We start from the raw sequence: 19,965 nt of genomic DNA on the forward strand, positions 1-19,965 counted from the left end.
AAGCTGTAGCAAGCCAGAGCCCACCTTGTTTCCTGGCTGGAAGACCTCCAGTAACATCTAGCCTCTTTCCTGTTCAGCCTAACTGTCCCTAGCCCAACCCTTTCATTCATTGGGTATCAGTTTTTTCAATCATGGAGGCTCACCATCACACTTAAGCTGTGCCCTCAGAATCACACTAACTCCAGGGATAGGTGGGACATGGCAGTCTCAGGAGGCATTGGACCCAAAAAGGTCCAAAAGAAAGAATAGAAAAAATGTTTTCCCATGTACTAGAGTGCATGTAGATGAGAAGTGGCTACAAAGAGGCTGCATGAGCTCAGCAGCACTGAGATGCTACTAAGGATGAAAAAAATTGCTATCACACTAGGACTTATATCTTAGTTTTGGTTGGACACCCATGGTCCTCTAGTAGCTGCATTCACACCTTAGCATTTTGCAAAAAGTACAAAAACGTGTGTCGAGCTTGCCATTGGTAATGGCTAGTGTTAATGTCGTCAGTGAAAACGTTTTTCGTCAGCTTCATTTTTACAGTGGCGAAACGACAAGTACAGCACATTTTCATCCACTGACGAAAGACATGACGAGAATCTAATTCGTTGTCGTTAACGAACGAAAACGTGACGAAAATGTGATGCAGGGACTTTTATCCTTGTAAACTAACTTCCGGTTTTCACAGAGCTCCGCCATCTTCCGCAGTACGCTCCCAGCAAGCAAGCGCATTCGACTGCGTGCACCATGATGACTGCCAGAGACCAGAGAGGGCAGCACCGTGCATTACAGTCCTGACAGGCCTCCCGAGTCCCGACGAGACTAGGGTGACCACGAGTCGCGAATTGCCCGGGACAGTCCTGCAATTAGAAGGTATGTCCCGGGTCCCTGGCACCCTCATTGGACAATAGTGTCCCGGAATGAAACTAACACTAACAGCAATCCAGAATGCAGGGGACAGGGGCGGACTGAGCCGCGGTAGCGGCGAGACTGTCCCACTACCGAGTCCCGTCTCACAAGTACACATTACGCTCCCAGCAAGCAAGTGCATTCGACTGTGTGCACTGTGATGACTGCCAGAGACCAGAGAGGGTAGCACTGTGCATTACGGGCCAGACAGGCCTCCTAAGTCCTCATGAGACTAGGGTGACCACGTGTCGCGAATTGCCTGGGACAGTCCCACAATCAGAAGGTATGTCCCAAGTCCCTGGCACCTTCATTGGACAATAGTGTCCCGGAATGAAACTAACAGCAATCTGGAATGCAGGGGACAGGGGCGGACTGAGCCGTGGTAACAGCGAGACTGTCCCACTCCTGAGTCCCATCTCACGAGACGACCGCCGGACACCGGGAGCAGAGAGCAGAGCAGACTGTGAGTGTGTAGTACATTACAATTACAGCAGGCCTGAGGCCTCCCCTCAGACCACCGTCCACCCAGAGCACTGTGTGTGCATTACATGCCTTCTCTGACCACTGGCAGTGGCTGGCATCCAGGGCACTGTAGATTACAGGCCATCCCTCAGACCTAAGACCACCATTCAGCACTGTGCAGCATTACAGGCTTGCCCAGACCACTGTCCACAGCACTCTGCAGCATTACTGGCCTCCTCAGACCACCGTCCACAGCACTCTGCAGCATTACTGGCCTCCTCAAACCACCGTCCAGAGCACTGTGCAGCATTACTGGCTTCCTCAGACCACAGTCCAGAGCACTGTGCAGCATTACAGGCCTCCTCAGACCACCATCCAGAAGACTGTGCAGTATTACTGGCCTCCTCAGACCACTGTCCAGAGCACTGTGCAGCATTACTGGCATCTTTACACCACCGTTAAGAGCACTGTGCGACATTACAGGTTTGCCCAGACCACCGTCCAGATCACTCTTCAGCATTACAGGCGTCCTCAGACCACCGTCCAGAGCACTCTGCAGCATTACAGGCCTCCTCAGACCACAATCCGGAGCACTCTGCAGCATTACAGGCCTCCTCAGACCCCCGTCCAGAGCACTGTGCAGCATTACAGGCCTCCCCAGACCACCGTCCAGAGCACTCTGCAGCATTACCAGCCTCTTCAGGCCACCGTCCAGAGCACTGTGCAGCATTATAGTCCTCCTCAGACCACCATCCAGAGCACTGTGCAGCATTACTGGCCTCCTCAGACTACCGTCCAGAGCACTGTGCAGCATTACAGGCCTCTTCAGACCACCGTCCAGAGCACTGTGCAACATTACTGGCCTCCTCAGACAACTGTCCAGAACACTTTGCAGCATTACAGGCCTCCTTAGACCACTGTCCAGAGCACTCTGCAGCATTACTGGCCTCTTCAGACCACTGTCCAGAGCACTCTTCAGCATTACGGGCCTCCTCAGACCGCCCAGAGTGGCTAAATCTGTGTCTGGGAGTTTGTTCAAACCTTAATACCATAAATAACATGATCCTAGAATTTTTTACTCCAGGAGTATATAATGAGTTTGGAAATTCCAAAGGGATATTTAAATAATGCAATACAATTTAACTGAACACATTAGATTATAGTTGACTAAAATTATTTTAGTTGACTAAAATGGGACTAAAACTAAAATGGCATTTTAGTCAAAAGACTATAACTAAAACTAAATCAAAATTCGATGCCAAAATAAACACTGGTAATGGCACCCCAAACGCAGCAAGCGGAGGGACATACGTAAAAAAGACAAACGTAAAAAAAATGCCCAAACTTAACGCCCAAAAAGATACATGTTCTACTTTGTAGGCTGCCCTACACGCGTTTTTCGTGTGTAGGGCAGCCGATCAAAATGATTGGGCTGCCCTATGCGTGTAGCGTGAAAACACGAGAGAGTGCGTGCCATGCTTGCCATTGTTAATGGCACCCCAATTGCAGCAAGTAGGCGCACGTTTGAAATGACAAACACGCCGAAACGTGCATTAAAAAATGCGCTGAAGCTTAATTCTCAAAAAAGGAGGTACGTGAGCTACCTTGGCCCATTTGCTATGCACAGGGAACCCCATTGAAATGACTGACCTGCCCTATGCGTGTAGAATGAAAACGCCAGAGAGCGCCTGTAATGCTTGCCATGGTTAATGGCACCCCAATTGCAGCAAGTAAACGCACATTTGAAATGATAAACATGCCAAAACACATGTCAAAAAACACTCAAAACTTAACTCAAAAAAAGGAGGTACGTGAGCTACCTGGGCACAATTGCTGCGCGTAGGGAACCCCATTGAAATGATTGGGCTGCCCCATGCGTGTAGAGTGAAAACACGAGCGAGCACGTGCCATGCTTGCCATTGTTAATGGCACCCCAATTGCAGCAAGTAGACGCACGTTTGAAATGACAAATATGCCAAAACATGCGGCCAAAAAACACTCAAAACCTAAAAAAGGAGGTACATGAGCTACCTTGGCACATTTGCTGTCCATAGGGCACCCAATTGAAATGACTAGGATGTGTGTGGCATAAAAACGCATGTTGCTCTTGCCATTGTTAATGGAACCCCAAACAAGCAGACGCAGGTTTGGCGTGACAAACACGCCGCAGTGCACGGTCAAAAAGCTTAATGCCCAAAAGCTACATGAGCTACTTTGGCACGTTTGTCGTGCATAGGGAACCACACTGAAATAAATTGGATGCCCTATGCGTATAGTGTGAAAACCCGTGAGAATGCATATCGTGCACCCCAAACACAGCAAGCAGACGCGTGTCCGATGTGACAAACACGCCAAAATGCAAGGTCAAAAAATGAGCAAAGCTTAACACCAAAAAAGGTACATGAGGGTGCGTGTAGGGACCTCCATTAAAATAAATAGCCTGCCCTGTGCACGCAGTATGAAAAATGTACAAGAGAGCGTGCAAAACACAGGTTCACGAGATGCTAGGTGTGCACCTAGACTTAGACCCCTTGCACACAGGGCTGTCCAGCTGCAGTGGGTCCCTTCGGGCATTTTAGTGGTGTAGGAAGCCTGTCAAATTCTATGGCAGGCGGCAGTTGGACATGGCTGGACGTTGGTACTGGCATTTGTCCGCTCAGGGTCGAAGGTCCTAACGAAGGCAGTTGGAGTTGTTCTTTACATTTTATCAGGCCACAAAAGTCAATCAGCTCCATTGTTACATATAACAAGCCCTCAACGTACGACTTTTGGGATTTGTGTCTTCAGATACGAAGATGGTTTGGGGCAGAAGTTGCGCACTTGTATCCGTCCTCGTCCAGTTGCATGACATTTTTTTCAGGAAAAATGATAATGGAGGCAGAGGGTGTCCCGCGGGGACCTCAGGGAGGGTGGGGGATGTTCTATGATTGAAGCAGAAGGTCTTTGGGGCCCGTAACATTCCTGGGGCCGTGTGTTTAGGGAGATGTGTGAAACAGAGCACATAATTTGCTTGGAAATAGGAATACGAGGGAGGGCCCAGGGAGACGGCAGAGGATAATGCTAATTGGCGGTTTTCTGTGGAGCGAACGCGACAACCATATGGAGATGGTGCTAGAAGATGGGTTTCGTGTCAACTCTCATGGGGGTCATTTTTTTAAATGCAAAAATTCCAGGTTAGGTTCCCATAAAAGGCGGCAGAGAGTTTGTAGGTTCTGAGCGTAGGTTTCCTCCCATTGCTCATGTTTCCAAAACGGCCCAAAATCAGATTGGTGGGCCAACTGGCTTTATCCCCGAAAATGTGCCACCATTGGAAGATTTCCCCTCTATTCCTGATCCGGTGACAACTGTAAAATTTTGTATTTCTCGTCACTTTCTGCCCAGTGGATACCAGGACAACAAGAGAGGGTAAATGTCCCCAGTGACTGTATTTCCATCTCCTCACAACTCTATCCAGTTCAGTGCCCCTCCATTCTCTGTGATCAGCTCCATCCTCAGGTCAGCGGAAACGGCAGTACGATGGGCCAAAGCGACAAGCGCTTCTTCCTCCGGTCAGTGAAAGCCACCAATATTTCACTCAGCACTGGTTGGAGCACAGGGTCAGATCAAATTTTTGGTGTGAAAGCGAACGTCAACTGCTCCGGGAAGTATTAACTGCTTTATCAATTGTTGCCTCCAATACCCCAAATTAAGGTAAAAAATGCTCCAGTTACCCCTAGCAACCAAGTTTCTCATTCTCTCAGTTAAGCTACAAATGGTTGTCATGGGCAACAAGACCGGTTTTCTCCCCAGGTAAGGCCTGCACATTTCCAGGAGAAGTTGTTACCTCAGGTACTTGAGATACCCAAACTACCTGAGGTACAAAATGCTTCATTTGATCCTAACAACCAACATTTCATTTGCCCATGAAATGGCATGGATGGTTGCTATGGGCGACAAAACTGGCTTCCTCTCCACATACAGGCAAGGCTCGTAAATTTCCTGGAGCGGTTGTTACCTCAGGAACTTGAGTTATGCTAAGTACCTGAGGTAAAAGTGCTCCAGTTGCCCCATAGTATCCAATTTTTTTATTCTCCCAAGCAAGCTATGAATGTTTGCCATGGCCAACAAGACCATTTTTTCACTTCAGACAAAGGCAAGACCAGCACATTTCCAGAAGGGTCTGAGGAGCAGTTGTTACCTCGGGCACTTAAAGTACTTAAAGTACTTCAGGTAAAAAAATCTCCAGTTGCACCTAGCAACCAAGTATTTCATTTGCCCATGAAAGCTATGAATAGTTGCCAAGGGCAACAAGAACGGCTTCCTCTCCATACACAGGTGAGACCCACACATTTCCAAGAAGAAATGGAGCAGTTGTTACCTCAGATGCCTGAGGTACCCAAAGTACCTGAGGTAAAAAAAAATGCTCCAGTTGACCCTAGCAACCCAATCTTTCAATCTCCCAAGCAAGCTACAAGCGGTTGCCATGGACAACAAGACTGGTTTTATATTCAAACACAGGCAATGCTTGCACATTTCCAGAGCTGTTTGTTACCTCAGGTTTTCCAGGTACCCAAAGTACCTGAGGTGGCTAAAACTACCGCTGCCTCTAGCCACCAAGTTTTTCCTTCTACCAAGAAAGCTACTAATGGTTGCCCCCGGCAGCAAGAACAAGTTTCCTCTCCAGACACAGATGAAGGCCGCACGTTTCCAGGGCTGCGAGCCATTTTTTGATCCCCGATTCCGTTAGGGCTGTTTTGATGCTTGCTGAGATGATTCTTTTCTCGCTCCGAGCCATTTGTTTAAAGTAAATATCCGATTGATTTCAATTAGCCGTTTCTCCAGGCGGCGAGTCGAGGCTTCATTTTATTTTCCGCGCCTCGTTACAGGGGAGCTCTGTACACTTTGCAGCTCCAGTTTAATTTTTTCCTTTTATTTTATTTATTTTTTAGTCTTTTTGGCAAACGAGCTTCTAATTGCAAATTGTTACCTGTAATGTTTGCGTGGGAACATCGGGGAGGTGGATGAAGGAACACAGACCATACGAACACCCACTCGTATCGGTAACCTAGCTAATTGGGGTCACTTTTTGAGGACCTGGGGGGGGGGGAGAAGCAGCCGCAGATCATGTGAGGTGTAGAAGCACACAACCGGTTTGGGTGGATGTAGTTATAAAATGGAATAGGAGATTCGAAGGGCCTTGGGGGTCACGGCAAACCCCAACTTTTAAAACTGCGTACGGGGCTGCGCACCCGCTGTCAAATTTTGACATGCAGCTGTGTCAATGCCGCCACTGCGCCGCAAAAACAAATGCTTCGCTCACATAGTACCAGCGCCCATGTGAATGAGGCCTTCAGACAGCAGGGCCAAGCTGGTGACCTGACTTTTCTCTACTGTGGTTGAACAATACAGTTTGGTCACCTCCCCGCCCCCCTCACAGCCTCTGACTGGACAGTGAAGGAGCAGTGTCTATTCACATCTCTGTGCTCCATCGCTTGAAGCAAAAAATGGCACGCAAGCACTTTTTTTTTTGAGTCGCGTTGCGCGTTTTTGGCCTCAAAAACGCTGATAGAAGCGCCTGTAAACACACAACACAAGCGTGTTAATTTTTTTTGAACAAATGTTCTCTGGTCTCTTCCTCCTCTCCTCCCCCAAAAATAACACCGCCTGATCTTGTACAGGGCGCAAAAAAAAAATAAAATAAAATAAATATGCTTCCTTTTTTCTTCGACTTTTGCAAAATCGGATTCTCCAGTTTATCTGGGTGCAGAAACGTCCTAGAGTCCCTAGATCTACTCTTTATACCCATAGGCTGCAAGGAGGTCTGGGGGTCCCCAATGTCTTTCAGTATTATACAGCGGCACAGATCTCCCCGTTGACCATGCTTCACGCGGATACGGATGTCCCTCTTTGGGTGTTACTTGAATTGCCCAACTGCGACCTGTCATCACTACAAGCTCTGCTCTGGCTCCCTCTATAAATTGCACCCCCCCATCCCTGAGTCCCGTGCTGTTGCATGGCCTGCATATATGGGATTCCGTTCGATATTCTGGTAATTTGATGTCCTCCTTTCTGCCACTAATTCCTATCACTCACAATCCTCTTTTTTCCCCCAGGCATTGAAGAGCCTCAGGCATTCTCTTGGTGGTCTCAGGGCTATACACGGGTTCAAAACTTTCTTTCCTCCCATTCCTTTCTATCCTGGCAGGCCACCCGGGAAACACAGGACGCACCGGTCAGGGAACACTATTGCTCCCTTCAATTGAAACACTGGATTGTGGCCCTGCACCACATGTCCACTTGCCCATTTCAAGACTTTTTTTGAACGTGCATGTCAGCACGGGCTCCTGGCACCTTCGGCTATTTATGCATCCTTGAATGTACGCTTGACATAAGCATTCCTCTCCTACATGACCCAATGGGAAAGGGACCTTCAGTCCCCCATAGACCTATAAGACTGGAGTAAGGTAGGGTTGCCACCTCATCCCTTTAAAACCGAACACACATTAATTACACAGGTTTTGTGGCTGATTAAGGTGGTAATTGATCTCACTGGGTGCCTTATCTGCATTTTATTAGCCTCAGAACCTGTATAATACATATGTGTTTGGGTTTAAAGGGATGAGGTGGTAACCCTAGAGTAAGGCCTTGCAAATAGTGTCCAAATGTTCCTTTAATACAAATACCCTAGAAGTGGTATATAAGGTCCTATTCCGATGGTATTGGGTCCCGGACCGTACAGTTAATGCTTTCCCAGGGAGTAGTGATAGTTGTTTCCGCAACTGTGGACAGCGGGGATTGTCCTACATACCTGATGTTCCTGTGCAAGACTAGTGGGGTTCTGGTCCAGTGTTTTTGGCTTACTTCAGACCCTTTTCCATTTCACCGTTCGTAGGGATGCTAAGTTAGCCCTATTACATTGTTCAATACCTGGGCTATATGCTCCACAGCAAAAGCTGGCCACATACCTCTTCATTGCGGCTAAGCGGACCATAGCTGAAGCCTGGAAGATGCAACACGTGGCTTTCCAGGGGCTGAAGACATGAATGACCGCTATGATGCTTCAGGAATGAATGTCTGGTATTGTGAATGACTCACACGCCAAATTTCTCAAACTTTGGGAACCGTTGACCTCTTATGAGTTCCCCTCACTCCAATCGTCCTGTTTGGGTCTTGTCTGATTTCTACTTGTGAGGCTCCTGAGTCCGAGTTATTCCCTCACCCCCCCCCCTTATCTCTTACCTACTACCCTCTCTTCCTGCTTTTCGTTTCTCCTTGCCTTCTCTCTAGTTTCTTACTATTACTTACTGTACATGCCGTTACCTCCTACGGGGGGGGTTGGGGGGGAGTTGCAGGAGAAGAGCTTCAATCCCCCCCCCCCCCCAAAATTCCCTAATTCCTGCAAAACCCGGGGCGCACTTGCGATCCCGTTACTTACTTTCAAGTAGCACCCTGCTCGCAGATCGATTTTGCCGCAATTGTCGCCTGACAAATCGCGCAAACAAAATTGCGAGACGCCTGATGCCCAAACGAAGTTCTGCTTTAGCGCCCTCCAACCGACCCTGTTTAGCTACAATGGCAGCAGATAGGGCGTTTACATGCCATGGTCGTGATGTTTTGCTTTGCACCCGCACAAAAACGATCCAGGATGTTGCAATTGGTGGGAGCACAACCTATCCAAGTGAACAAGTAAACACCTCAAACACCCCACAACCACATGCTAAAGCTGGAGGTGAGAAGGTGTCACATCACCTCCTCGCCGCCTGTCCATTGCCTCGGGAAAAGCGATCCCAACATAGATTAAAGGAGTGGCAGGTTTAGATCCACGTCTACTGGATAGGAGGCCTCGGATGTGATAGGCTGCCATGGCAGTTTCATGCCCATTTTTTGTTCCTTGGATATCAAGGCAGACTAAGCTCCTGCGTGTATTTTACCGACTAAACCGCACTTTCGCCCCAAGAGCTAACCATCTATTTTCTTAGACCGTACTTATAGTGTTATCTTAAAATACATCTAAAGTCATTTTCTCCTTTCATCCTTTTCTCCAAATCGCCCACTACCCTCCCCCCCCCAATAGATAACTCGATTGGCCGTGACGGCGGCGCGGCCACCTCAGAAAACCCCTCTCACGTCGCCGCAGCAGCTGGATAATGGAGGTGGAATATTTGATGGCTGTGGAAATGAGGTGCTAAATTTGTTGTGAGATTGGTGTCACAGCCAATAAAAGGAGGCGCCCGGTGGCGCGGGCCAAGAAGATGAGAAATCGTTAGGTTATTTCAGGCTGGGAGAGATGGCGGGAGGGTGGAAGGTGAGCGGGAGGCAGGCAGAGGAAATAGAAAGGGTGGAATGGAGGGCGATCAAAGGGGGGAGATCTGCATTGTGCTCGCCAACGTTCAGCCTCTTCCTCTACTCTATCGTATTAATGACTATATGCCAAAGATGTCTTACTAGGACTCAATAGCGGAAAAAAAAAAAAACCTGCATTTATGCTCAAGTCCGGTGACTGTCATCAGTCTGCTGCAGGCATAACGAAGCATTTCCTCAGTCCTCTAGTGATCACTCAGACTGTACGTTGTAACTTTGAAGCAAGGTGAGAACTGGCAGCAGGGGCTGATCTGTATCTGGATTTAAGTGTCTGTACCATCTCTCGCTCCAGGAAGTAGATGGTAGCTATAGATGATAAACCAAAAATAAATTGTGCTAAGAATTGAAAAAAATTTAAAAATTAAAAAAATAAAATTAATTAAAAAAATTAGGATTATTGAATAATGATAAGTCTGTATCCATATGGACTTTAAAAAAACGGAACGTCCATAAAGTGACGGGATGTCCAATATAACCCTCAGTGCTTAATACTTTCACCAGAATATTTGTGGAATTTCAGGAAAAGCCTCCACCTTATAGAAATGGCCGTTTACCATATCCTCATTAGACATGTGCACTGCCAAAAAATTTGTTAGTTTTCGTTTCATTCGTTTTTTTTTTTTTTTTTCGTTTTTGGGGTCATTCGCAATTCGTAAATTCTTACATTCGAAAATCTGAAAATTCGAAAATCCGAAAATAAGAAAGAAAATCCGAAAATTTGAAATAATAACTAACTAACTAATAATAACTAACTATTAAATTATAGGTATTGGAATTTACTTTCAAATTTGGTTAGTGAACGTAACGAATACGAATTGATTTAAAGTTACAAATTATCCGAATTAACGAATGTCACATCTAAACAAATGAACGGAACAAATTAATAATAAATAATAATAATTTTTATTAATATTAGTGTTATTTATTATTAATTTGTTACGTTACATTCGTTTAGATACGGCATTCGTTATTTCAGATAATTCGTAACTTTGGATAAATTGGTATTCATTACGTTCACTAACAGCCAAATTTGGGTTTTTGGATTTTCGAATTTCGAAATTTATGAATTTCCAAATTTCAAAATTTTCGAAATTTCCAAGTTTACAAATTTTTGAATTTCCGAACTTTCAAATTTACGCATTTTCGAATTTACGCATTTTCAAATTTTAAGGATTTAGGAATTTTTGAAATTTACAAATTTTCAAATATTCAGAAAAAATCGTTAAACGGGTTTTCATTAATTCGGACATTTCTGAATTAATGAATTTGTCGAAATTTGTTAAAAAAACGAATTTGGAACTAAACGAATTGCACATGTCTAATCCTCATGATCTCTTGTTACGGAAAGGTCTTGAACGCTTGTGGCTATATACCCAGCCCGGGCCTTTGATCGTCCTGGGGAATTGCGCTCTCAAGCCTCCACCACCCGGAATGGGTTCAATCATAAATGATCCCCAAAAAGAGATAAGGGCCTGCATAATCGTAAAATCTTCGGTTTTTATTGGTTAAAAAATTTGGTTGCACTTGCATCAAACTAATGTAATTAGGCATAAAAGAATAAGCCAGCCGGCTCAATGTAGCAGCCGTCTTCTGGGACTTGCGCAAGTGTGGTGACATCAGCACGTTGCTCCTCCCTAAACGTTTCATCACAAATGACGTCGTCCTGGGGCCATAGATGCCATAGATGATGCCTTGACAAAAATGGTGCCATCCTCCTTAAGAGAAAAGCAGATGAAGGCATGAGTACTGTGAGAGGTAATAAATACCTGGAAGGGTTACACTGACACAAAACTTTGCATACCGCGCTTAACATAAAAACAAAACGGATGACAGGTCCACTTTAAGGCTTTAAAGCTGACACGGCATTCATAGTAAGATAAGCAGAAGCTGCTTGTTGCCTGGCTGTCATGCCGGGCCACTGGCTTTCGCACCTTCAGAGCTGCCGGCCAAGAACAAGTAGGTAGATCAGCAGCTGAACCACTCAATCAGGGATTGTAAAAGCCGCAAACGGCAACATTGAGAAGCAAGGCAGGCTCTGTTTTGTCCTTAGGACGGGTTCTCTTTAAAGGGAATGCATTATGCTACTTTGACTACATACAGTCACAATTGTCATGTTCTCAGAAAGTCATTGACTTTACATGCTTGCTGTTCCCTTTTCATTTCAAATACAGATTTGCAGAGGCTCCCTCTAGTGGCTGGCTGTGTATCAGGCAGTGCAGCCAGCACTGCCGCTACACAGTTTCCGACTTGTTGATGTGAGGTCAGGTAAACAAAGAAATTTGTCAAAAATCAAGTAACTTTCCAACAAAGGTACCTTACTCTTTTGTCTCCTCGGCTTTAGGTAGGTCTAGCCCCGCCCCACACCTCCTAATTCTTCTGCCCACTTCTTGGTCCGTGCCTGCGCAGTTTGGCCCTATGAGCTTCTATAGGGCTGGTAGACAGAGAAATTCTTGCTCTCTTTTGTTAACTAAATCCACATGCCTTAGCAAGACATCATTAAGGGCCCAGTTACACTTTGGCGTTGCAGTAATGGTACATTGCCGCGCACGCTACGAAAACGCACGGTAAGGCTCTGTTCACATCTGCACGATCGCATGAAAATGCAAATTTCCATACACAAAAAATGCACGTTGTGCTTGGGTAGTACCAACTTACGGTGCCCCGAATGCGGGAAGCAAACGCGCATTTTACTACGTACGATGAACACAGGAAAACACGTAAAAGGTGCAAACTGGAACGCTGCAAAATACTCCAGCTTTTTGTTACCGTATCACGTGCAAGAATGTGCGTTCTTGTGCATTTCATAAATGCGCAAAAAAAAGGCTCTACAAATGAATTCATTGTTAATTAGCGGATGCGCGTTTTGTTGCCAAATGCTACAAACACACCCAAGTGCACAACAATGCATTACCAAAAAAGGTTTGGGAGCTTCTTTGGTGCACTTTTTGCGCATAGAGTAGCCCTTTTTTACGTGAATGGGCTGCCCTATGCACAGAAACGCGTGAAAAACGCGCAAAAAAACGTGAGTGGAACACTTGTTTCCTGCGACGTAAAGTGTGAACCCCACTCCCATGAATCACTTTGTCGCATGTAAGGCAGCCAGCTGAAATCAATGTCAATGATTGTCATGCGAAAAATGCGCCAAAAAAACGTGAAAAAAAAAAGTGAGCGGGAACGCGTGCTCCCGTGCCATAAAGTGTGAACCCGACTCCCATGAATCACTTTGTCGCACGTAGGGCAGCCAGCTGAAATCAATGGGCTGTCCTTTGAGTGTCGTGCGAAAAATACGCCAAAAAATGTGCAAAAAAAAAGTGAGCAGAAACGCGTGCTTCCACACCGCAAAGTGCGAACCTGACTCCCATGAATCACTTTGTCGCACGTAGGGCAGCCAGCTGAAATTAATGGGCTGTCCTTTGAGCGTCGTGCGAAAAATGCGGGAAAAAATGTGCAAAAAAAAAAAAAGTGAGCTGAAACGCGTGCTCCTGTGCCGCAAAATGTGAACCCGACTCCCATGAATCACTTTGTCGCACGTAGGGCAGCCAGCTGAAATCAATGGGCTGTCCTTTGAGTGTCGTGCGAAAAATGCGCCAAAAAACCCAGAAAAAGTCAATTTATTTTGAAGGTGACACACTTTCGTTGTAGGACTTTGCTGGTGCATTGCGCTAGAAAAAAGGGTCACGTCTTTATTAAGGACATTAGGGTGCATTGCCAGCCCGTTTAACGCAATGCACATTAACGTGCGGCATTATTACGCATGCGTTAACGGTGCTAAGGCTAGAATCAGGGTGGAGAGCTTCCAACTGGTTACCAAAGTAAAGGGAGGCCATATTAACGAGGACCTGTTGCGGCGTACAAACCAGTCAACCGCCAACAGGTCCTCGTTAATATGGCTACTCTTCACTTTGGTGAGTCCGGTTGGAAGCTCTCCACCCCAATTTAACGAATTTAGCGGGTGCTTCACTTATACTGAGAACGCCGCACACCCTGGGAAATGTGGACAAACGCTTTACGTGCATGCAGAGGAGCATGGAGCAGCGGCATTATTTATGCTAATCTTATTTATTTTAACACTATTGTGGAAGCATCCCGGAGGCTGTATGAGTTAATTTGCCTCTCTTGTATTCATTAAACGTAATAAGTGCCTCAAACGAAAATCGACGGATTAAAGCAGGTGAATTGCCTTTGCTACAAACGTGCTTATCGGAACGAGACTTACAATAGCCCATTATTACGGCTTCCTGGAATATTCCTATTATACGGTTTTCAAGTCGGCATCTTCATGTTGCTGTTTTAGAATACACCCGTCAGCTAAAACCACAGTGGTGGAGGGATAAGTATGGTAGCTTGAGCTGGGTTCGCACTTTTCCACTGTGGTGTGTTGCGGTAATGCACATATTGCCGCAGTGGGAGTAATAGTGCCCCTTCATTGGTGTTGGTGGAGGAATAGTGCCCCATCATTAGTATGAGTGGGAGAAATAGTGCCCCATCGTTGGTATCAGGGGAAGGAACGGTGCCCCATTGCTAGTATTCAAGGTAGGAATGGTGACCCATCATTGGTATCTGTGGGAGGAATAATGCCCCAATCATTGGTATCAGTGGAAGGAATAGTACCCCAGCATTGGTGTCAGTGGAAGGAATAGTACCCCATCATTGATGTCAATGGGATGAATAGTGCCCCATCATTGGTGTCAGTGGGAGGAATAGTGCCCCATCATTGGTATCAGTGGGAGGAATTATGCGCCATCATTGGCGTCAGTGGGAGGAATAGTGCCCCATCATTGGTATCAGAGGATGGAATGGTGCCCCATCATTGGTATCAGTGGTAAAAATGGTGCCCATCATTGGTATCAGTGGGAGAAATGGAGCCCAATCACTGGCATTAGTGGGAGAAATAGTGCCCCATCATTGGTATTAGCCAATTGGTGTCATTGGTGTCAGTGAATGGCATGGTGCCCCAAGGGCTGGATAAAGGCAAGCAAAGGGCCAAATCCATCCCACGGGCCACAGTTTGGAGACCACTGGTCTATATGATGGTAGAGACTCTTAACTCATATGCAAGGAACCAGATTGACCGTTTGACACAGTACAGTAGATGGCTACTATAAGTGGGGTTACTTCCTGTAGGCTTTAGGCCACAAATTTTTTCCCATCATTAGAAATACCGTCATCTCATAGAAGAATATTTTCATTAATGCAAGATTCAGCCAGGTCAGAACCAGAAAACAAGAATATGTTAATTGAGATGCCAACAGTTGAATAACGAAGGTTAGTAGACACCTGACAGTTACATTTATATGAGCTTGTTGGACATCCCATTCATAATTCATGGGCAGTAATATGAAGCTGGTCCCCTTTATGGCTAGAACATCTTCCATTTTTCTGAAAAGGCTTTCCAAGGAGTGTGTCTGCAGGAATTTGTGTCTTTTTGGTCAAAAGAACATTTGTAAAGGCCAGTTACTAAAGAGAGTAGGGTTTTTTTTGCAGTATCACTTAAGTTCCTCCACACCAAAGTGGTCAGAGTGTTCAGTGTTGTTGAGGTTTGGGCTTTGTGAAGGCCATTTGAGTTCCTCAACACCAAACTCTCAAACCACGTCCTGCTGGGACAGAAAAGGGCTTTCCCCAAACTGTTATCACAAGATTGGAAGAACACAATTTCCTAAAACAACCTTTTTTCCCAAAAGTACCACTAAAAATTTTTTAAGGTCTTGGAATCTCCAAACTTTCTAAACAAAGGGCCAGTTTACTGTCCTTCAGACTTTAGGGGGCCAGACTGTGGTCAGTGGGGGTAGATTATGTCCTGGTGTCCAGTGGAAGTAAACAATGCCCTATCTTTGGTGTCAGGGGGTGGACAAGTGCACCATCCTTTAATATCAGTTGGAGAAATAGTGCCCCATCATTGGTGTCAGTGAAAGGAATTGTGCACTTTCGATGGTGTCAGTGGCAGGAATAGCACCCCATTGTTGGTGTCAGTAAGAAGAATTGTGCCCTTTCATTGGTGTCAGTGAGAGAAATAGTGCCCCATTGTTGGTGTAAATGGCAGGAATAATGGCCCATCGCTGGTATCAATGGAAGGAATTATGCCCCATTATTGGTGTCAGTGTAAGCAATTGTGCCCTTTTGATGTCAGTGGGAGGAATAGTTCCTCATCATAGGCATCAGTGGGAGGAAAAGTGGCTCATCATTGGTATCAATGACAGGAATTCTGCCCCATCATTGGTGTCAATGGAAGGAATTGTGCCCCTTTGCTGGTGACAGTGGGAGGAATAGTACCCCAGTTTAGTGTCAGCAACAGGAATTGTGCCCATTTGCTGGTGTCAGTGGATGGAATAGTGCCCCAAGGGCCGGATAAAGGTAAGAAAAGGGCTGCTGCCTTATTTTAAACCAATTCATCAGGAGTCAGTAGTAAAAATGCCTTCTAAATTGGTAGTCAGTAGGAAGAAGCAATCCTTGCAAAGAGCTGAAAAGATATTTGGTGTTGGCTTTGCCAAGTGGCATTGGTCATGGAACCATGGAGGCACCATCAAATGGTAGGTCAAGCAGCTGCAGCTCAAGGAACCCCTAGCAATGTTTTAAGGAAGGTTTAAAAAAAAATTGTTTTTGCATGGTTGGCCCCAAAGTGTCTTTGCATGCCTTCATATTACCAGTACCTGTCACTGGAAAAGCTTAAACTCTATTATTTGGAGAGAGGGCCACACACATTTGCCCATGTAGTGTAGGTTGCAGTGCTAGCAATCTGGCTCTTCTAGGACCTTCAAACAATGCATTGTCTTAGCCTTACAAGTCTTAGCATGCGCCATGAATGGGTTAACAGCGATAAGAGGCGGCTTGTACGATATTGTTCCCAGTGAATGGCTAATGCGCGACTTTGATTATTTTGCTTCTCATCCGGCAGCAGTCAGAATAGTCAGAAGGTAATTACCTCATACTGGAGCTGGGAGAAAACGTCGCTTCTCCAGCTTGTCGTTTTATCTACCCGTCAGTGCGACTGGAGAACCGCGCCGAAGTCACACTGACATTTCCAGAAGGGCTATAAAGGTTCTCAAAAGCTTTTTTTTTTTTTTTTTTTTAACAACGTCACACAAAACTGAAGGAAATCACAGGCTACATTTTCCAGCAGAGACACTGACAAAGGCTGTAAATCATACGGATTCAATACAAGATTTCACATTTATTAGCCAATAAATCCCACATTACCCAGATGTCAAATTGGAGATCCCTTTGCTTTTTGTATTCCATATTATATATAACCGTACAATGATATCATAAAGCTCAAATACACCATTTCCTCCACCTTCCCCATCTCTTCTTATTTATCTTTGGAGCAGAGTTCCGTTGTCTCTTCTTACCCTTGTTGACTAGAACTCACATAATGTAGTGAGGGACTTCACAAAGCAAAAATGGGATTATTCAGTAAAATAGTATCATAGTGTCCAAAGAGGCCAAAAATCAGCAAAAATTCAAACCCAAATCTGAACACCAATAAATTCAATGGGGGTGGAATTCAAACTTGTTCTTCTGTGGACACGAAGACTGCCACAGCCATGTTTGGGTCTTTTGGGAGGTCTGTGGTCATCCAAGGGATTGCAACAATTCCAGCCACCATTTTGGCAGCAGCCATATTGGAACTTACTGGGATTTTATAAAATTTCTGAATCTAGGGAAGGGACTTGAAAGGAAAACAAACCTCTGATTGGCCACTTCATTGACAGCTAAGCCACTGATTAGCCAAGATGCCCTAGCCCTATGTGAATAAGGTGGCCAATCAAAAGCTTTGCCAAATTCCCAGGACCCAATCCTAGGTTTAGAAATGTATAAAAGGAGCCCAATGGCGCCATTATGGTCACCACCAAAATGCCAAATGGAAAAGGGGATTGCCAACTGATCACAGCAGCACTATGCATGAGGGTCTTTCAACCATGGAACCAAAGTGTTCCTCTAAGGGTTGCTAAGGGTTCCTTGAGCAATGGGCAATTTTGGCCTTTGAGATAATTTGTCATTGACACCATTGATCTTTTTAGCTATCTGTAAGGGGATAACACTTCCCAATGACCACAAGTGTAGGAAGCATTCTTCCCACTGACCATCACGCTAATGTATCCTGAGTTGTAGATATAGTCATTTTTAGCAGAAGTTCCCAGAGACCCGAACCCTTTTAAGGGTTCCTCTATATTTAAAAGGTTGAGAAAAGCTGCTATACATTTATATACATCATCAACCCCTGGACCCATCTAGAAATTTTTATTAATAGTGTAGAAAAAAAAAGTTTAACCTGTTCATGCTGGGGGTAGTAATGGGGTTCGACCCTTCACTACCCCTCCAGGAAAAAAGTTTTACTTGTTCATGATGGGGGCAGTAAAGGATCTAGACTCTTTACCACCCCTCTAGGAAAAAAAAGTTTTATCTGTATATGCTGGGGGCAGTAAAGGGGTCTTACCCTTCACTACCCATCCAGGAAAAAAGTTTAATCTGTTCATGTTGGAGGCAGTAAAGGGGTCTGACCCTTCACCACCCTCCAGGAAAATTAGCAAAAAATTATTTTATTTAAGTACATATCACTAGAGCGGTCCAAGCAACCCATTAATTTTGTATATGCTGGCAGCTGACCTCACTGCCCAAAATAATGGACCTTGGCAATTTATGCCAATGGACTGTATGTGCATTGCGGTGTGCAATAGCTCAAGTGCATTGGCAGCTATTGCATGTGTTCATTGGGTAATCAAATGCAGTGATAGCCTACAGAAATTAGAACCTTCTGGTATCCACTAGTCAAAACAGGGAACAGTCAGAATGTCCATCCCTGGGCTACTATCCAGGATTACGGTTAGGAACAGTGTGGGTTCTACATTGGGGGTAGCTCTGCTCAAACATAGTGGAGGATCTGTTTTAGCTTCCATGTATTCAAACCTGTACCAAGCCTTGCACACTAGTTAGCTAACTGTCATCCCAACCAATCAAGGCTTATTCAGTGTCTCTTTGTTCAGATGAAGACTCTGCATCTGCAGTTTGGATCTCAGAAGTTTGGCCTGAAATGACAGCTGTTTATAAATGCACGCCATCTTCCTCGCGTAGTCACGGCACAATTAAACATTTTTTTTTCTTTTGTATCTGCATTAATGAGGATGTAAGCTAATGGAATATTAATGATAACTGTTTGGATGCCACTTTGCCGTTAACCCAGCTGTGTTTATGGCTGCGAGAATTCGGCGGGGCCTCATTTGTCACTGTGTCACTCTATGTCCCATTTATTCAGGCATGCCGCAGATCCAGGCAGCATGACAAATGCTAAAGCTGGCCATATACCAGTAGAATTTTGCTTGAAAATGTTTGATTTCGGAACATTTTTCTGATTTTCTATTGGTTAATTGGGTCAAATCGATGTTTGTTTTTGACCGTAGTGCTGAGAAACTGATGTATGGCAAGCTTAACATACACTAAATGGTATGCATATATTTGTGTGGACCCTTCAAATAATTGAGTTCAGGTGTTTCCAGAGAAGGGTACAGTTAATGCATGCAAAGACATTTTAGACAATTTTGCACTTCCAACCTTGTGGTAACAGTTTTGGGAAGACCCTTTTCTGTTCCAGTATGACTATGCCCCCCTTGTACAAAGGCAGCTCCATAAAGACTTGGTTTGACCAGTTTGGTTTGGAGAAAGTCAAGTGGCTTACACAGAGCCCTGACCTCCATTGGACTACCTTTGGGATGAATTGGAAGGCTGATCGAGAGCTAGGTCTTCTCATCCAACATCAGCGGCTGACCTCACAAATGGTGGCTTGCTCCATACGGACATGGCATGATGATTTTTGTGAGGAGGAACTCAAGTGGCCTTTAACTCAACTTTATTGGACACTTATGAGATGAACTGGAACGTTGGGTATGAGCCAGGTCTTCTCATCCAACATCAGTAGCTGATCTCCATAAGGACATAAATTTTCAGAGGCGCACTCCAAAATCTTATGGAAAGCCCTCATGGTTTGGGAACGGGATGTCCCACAAGCTAATTCTGTATAGGTGTGATGGTCATGTGTCCACTTCATTTTGGCTATTTAGTGTATCTCGTAGCAGGTGATGTGGAGTAAGGTTTCCATGTAGAGTCTTGTTTGTGGGAAGGCTCTGAGCCTACAAATCAGCCTTTCTAAACCTTTTCAATGCAGAGGAACCATTGAAAACTTTCCAATCTCAGGGAACCCCTGCTAAAAATTACTATATTTACAACTCATGATACATTAGTGTAATGGTCACGGATAAAAATGCTCCTTACATT

The 19,965-nt window shown here is 45.2% G+C and overlaps 1 protein-coding gene across 2 annotated transcripts in view; it reads left to right on the forward strand.

Annotated features, from left to right (window-relative positions):
• The window catches only part of KIRREL1 (kirre like nephrin family adhesion molecule 1), a 281,642-nt gene that overhangs the window by 104,422 nt on the left and 157,255 nt on the right, over positions 1–19,965 (forward strand). The gene's annotated exons all lie outside the window — the stretch shown is intronic.

Source organism: Aquarana catesbeiana, linkage group LG13 (genome assembly GCF_042186555.1).
Source record: "Aquarana catesbeiana isolate 2022-GZ linkage group LG13, ASM4218655v1, whole genome shotgun sequence".
In the NCBI taxonomy this organism is placed as follows: Eukaryota; Metazoa; Chordata; class Amphibia; order Anura; family Ranidae; genus Aquarana; species Aquarana catesbeiana.